The 4,524-nt window shown below is 44.8% G+C and overlaps 1 protein-coding gene across 1 annotated transcript in view; it reads left to right on the forward strand.

The window, feature by feature from the left end:
- The window catches only part of GRM7 (glutamate receptor, metabotropic 7), a 318,538-nt gene that overhangs the window by 31,030 nt on the left and 282,984 nt on the right, over nucleotides 1–4,524 (forward strand).

Genomic DNA, 4,524 nt, shown 5'->3' on the forward strand with positions numbered 1-4,524 from the left:
CACACAAATTTTGGACTTGCTGAGACTGAAAATGGAAAATAAGTGCGTTTGCGTAGAGCTGTGGACCTTTTCAAGCATCAAAAAAAGGTAAATGTTCCTCTGCGGAGCTGCACTGCTTTGGTTTTATATGGGGTCACACCAGTGTGTCCCAACAGAGAATTAGGCCCAAATACTTTGTGTTTTCGCACAAAGTATTCATTGCATTTTTTGTTTCTCATAGACATGGGAGCAATCTGTAACACATATTTCATATGTGCTAACTTAATATATATTATAAATTATAATTTATTTAGCACCTAGAATATATTTTAATAAGGTACAATTTAATCATTTATAATAAAATATAAACATAACAATAATTTATATCTTAAGTAAGATCTAGTAAGATTTCCAAGCGACTGTAACCTTGAAGAGAATTTGCTGTCCCCTGTCCTCCCTGGAAGCCAGAGCCACGCTGACACCTTCTCTTTGTAAACAGCAACAGCAAAACACCGAGTTAAGGATCAGAGTTTTTCACTGGCCCCCGCTCCAAAAATTCATTATTCTCTGAGCACCAGATAAGCAGGAGCCCTGGCTGCTGTCCCAACGCTGACTTCACCCAACAAATTAATTGCTTGTACCATGTCCATTACAGTTGTTCAAAATGACCTCCAACTGTGCACGGCAGCGTCATGCTACATTACCAAAATTTGAAATATTGTTTTATTCCTCCTTTCTGCTAGTCCATTGCTCTGTGGTTTGCTTCCACGGGTCTGTTGTAACACGCTTTTGTGTTCGCCCTGCCAGTTGCCCACATAAAAGCAATGTTTAATTATACAGCATCTTTGAGAGTAGATGCGGGTAAGATCCTCCTGCGATGGAAATTGCGTAGCTCCCCTGAAGGATGCCAGCTACGATGCTGATTTCTGTCTGGCGAAGTCTTTGCTTTTCCAGTAGCAATTTGGCTGAATCCACGATCTTATTTGACAGACAAGTTAAGAAATGTTTCTGAACATGCTTTTGGATGTGTTTAACGACTGTTTACTTCTAAACAAATTCTCTCGCTAAAAAGACCAGGCCTGGGCTTTGGGTTGGGTTTGGATTTTGTTGTTGTTTTGTTGTGGGTTTTTTTTCTGGTGAAGTTTTGTTTTGTGGGTTTGGGGTTTTTTTTGTGGGTTTGATTTTTTCTTGTGAAGCAAACCTTCACCGGGGGAGATGAAGCGTGTCCCCAGCACTGCAAAGGGTGCGGGCAGTGGGAGCGTGCCCATGGGTGGTAGGGGCACGGGTGGGCTTCTGGGCGCCTGGTCCTACCTGCAGCGGTAATGGGGCTCACGGGTGCCCAAACCCAACACTGACCTCCCCTGCGCATCCTTCCTTGGGTGAGGAAAAGAGAATAGCTTCATTCTTATCACAGGAGGTCTATAGCCTGTGCTGGCACGAGCGCGGTGCTCCCGCCGGCGAAGCAGGGCATCTAAAGAAAACGTTTGCGCGTCCCTGGGACCTCAGCGAGTGCCTCGTGCTGGGAATTTGACACAATACAAGGATGAGTAATTGTGAAGTGAAATACAAAACGTCACATTGAAATGACTTTCCCGCCATTCCCTTATGCTTCTGTTAATATTCCCACTAAACACATAAAATGCTGGTTTCCTGTAACAACATTGCTTTCTGAGAGTCATTTCGGATTGGGGCTACAACTTTAACATGATTCAGCACGTTGTAACTCGAAATTCCCACCGATGGCTTTAAGAGTGGGTGAGTTCAGTTTTGAGTGGACATAATCGAATTTTTGCTTAGGAACTGCTTGTTGAATGCGCTTAGTGTAGCGGTGCCGGTGGGACGTAAGGGAGGAGAGGGGTTTTTTTAGATTCAGTGGGATACGGGCTGTTACGCAGCGCAGCTGTGATACGCTCATGGTGGTATTTAGTCAGCGCTGTCTCACCTCCAGGTATTCAGCAACCCAAACCAAAATGAAATGTTTCTTCAAAGGCAAATGTGGCAGTGACAGATGCACAGGATAGTATATTTAGTTTCTCGTCTGAGAGGGCCAGATTGAATGTAGGTAGCTGACTGCACATGGTGGATGTGGAGATCAGGTACGATGAAAGGGAGATTACTGGCTATTTTAAGAGTTAAACTTAAAAAGCAGGAAATTGAAAACTGATAAACAGGGTTTTTTTCAGGCGGTGTCCAATTAAACGGTGGTAGTCATTACCACGGGAGACCACCGGAGCCAAGTACTTAGGAAGAGTGGAAGAGGGACTGGGCACTTTTATGGATATCAAGAATATCCAGAGTAATGATTAACTATATCAATTTTTGTAATGTAATTAGAATAATTTTTCATGCTTCAGGGCTTAAACCAATTTCTATATATGAGCGACCAGGATGAGACTTATGGTAGGAACAGATTAAAGACATCTGCATGCTGCAGAGCTCCTGCCTTTTCTTCTGACACAGCTGCTGCTGTTCCAAGACAAGATATGGGACTGGGACGGCCCCTGCATCTGCCTCCATCAGCTGTGTCATTTTCCATGTTCCCTTAGGGAATCCGGTGTGGGGTACGTAGGCTAACGTAGGTAAAGCAGGGTGTGAGGAAAAGGAGGATGAGGTAGACAGCAGATGGGTTTTCTGTAATTTTGAGAGGATAAACATGTTGAATGGAACGGCAGATTTGCCCAAAGGAAAAAATAAAAAAGAGAGGAAGCTTTCGAAATCATCAGGTCGCTTCCTGCAGAACAATGAGATTTATTAGAAAAGATTACTTATATTTGCATCCTTTCTGAATCTTGAGCACTTAAGGCAAACTTGAGTCATGCTTGCAAACTCTTCTCTACAACCACTAGGGTCAGATTTTTAAATAATAATAAATACAGCAAAGATTGTCAAAGAGGAGCTCTAAGTGGGCAAGAGGTAAATAAAGGCTGAAGAGCTCACACTTTACCCGCACGCGTTCAGATGTAACAGGGGGATGGAGCTGATGTTACAAAGCAATAGCGGAGAAGGAAATCGCTTACACTGTGCAGCAGACGAACTGACGTGGAGAGTTAAGAGGTGTGTGGGCATCGAGGAATGGCAAACGGGCACTGGTTAGGCTGCAGCTCGACTGGTGGAGGCTGGAAGAGGAGTGGGTGGCTGACCCTGGGGCTGTGGGGAGGCAGCAGCCAAGTCACCAGTGTCTGTGACCCCCCAGCACGTGTGTGCCCCATCCTGCACATGAAATTTCCACTCCCGGGATGATGGTGGTGGACGAGTGTGGGTTCGTCAGGGCAGTGCAGCTGTGCTTTCATCCAGTGATGGACAAAAATGATAAACAACGAGGCCTGGCTGGTGGCACAAGCTGGATCACGATACCCAAAATACAGTGAAATAATCTCTTACAATGTTTTCAGCCCATGGAAAAACTAAATTTTGGTTCCAAGCCCCAAAATTATAATTTCTAGTGGAGAACTCCAGCTGCTTTTATTGTTGTTTATGCTTGTTATGTCCTGGCCCTACTGCAAAATCCTCCGACCTGCTACGTCTGCCCAGTTCTGCTGCTGCTCTCCAAACATCCCCTTTCACCAAGGAACATGCACATCCCTTCTCTGGTCATGGCGGTATCGAATAGCACCAGTTCAGAAACCTGGGTCATAGTGACTTCTGCTAAATACAAGTGGACACAGAGAACCACTGTTCAAGGGAAAGGAAGAAAAGGTGGAAAATACGGTAAGGACACAATTTTAAAAATACAGGGATTTTAAGGTGTTAAAATGCCTAAATAATTATCGAAGATGTGTTGCAACCCCTAGCCAGCTCCATCTCAGTCAAGACCTGACCAGCGAAGCCGCTCACTCCTGTCTGCCAGACTAGTTGCGCTGCAACATTTCAGTGTTGCGACATACAATTTGGCTAGGTTGAAACAGGAAAAAAACATCAGTTTTTACTGATGGTTTTTCTGTTACAATAGTAACAGTTGTGTATCTCTGAGTTCACTGAAATATAAAGTACTGGAAATTAAGTAATCAGTGTAGCTGCCCATTAGAAAGTGTCACTTCAGAGTTGTAGCTGGACTAGGCAGCCTGAATGGTGCGTCGAGTGATGCTGGTCCAGTGCATTTAGGGGCCAAATGATGAACACCAGCTCTGTTTGGTCTGGTATTTATGAAGGAGAAATTAAAGTTTGTCTCAAAAAAACCCTGTGCTTGGTCTGGTGGGAACCAGGTGTCAGAGATGTCTTGAATTGGGATGTGACAGGGCAGGGATTTGCTGGTCAGCAGGGAATAGCAACAGGTGGTGTCTCTTTGGATATTACAGTTTTGGGGTGAAGGGAACAAAACCGGGTCGTTCCAGCATCGACATTTCCGTGTGTTGAACAAAAACGGGTCTGGAGATCTTAAAGCAGAACCAGATCAGCCGCATTACTTCGGTTTCGGGAGTATGGGGTTACATCCAAACTCCTCCTCCTCCTCCCCGGCTCCATTGGTACCCACCTTAGCGGGGAGGAGGATCTCTTTCTCTATCGAAAACCGGATTACTGGGTTTGCTGCCACAGAACAGAATGCTC

Source organism: Charadrius vociferus, unplaced genomic scaffold (assembly GCF_000708025.1).
Source record: "Charadrius vociferus isolate BGI_N301 unplaced genomic scaffold, ASM70802v2 scaffold433, whole genome shotgun sequence".
NCBI classification, from domain to species: domain Eukaryota; kingdom Metazoa; phylum Chordata; class Aves; order Charadriiformes; family Charadriidae; genus Charadrius; species Charadrius vociferus.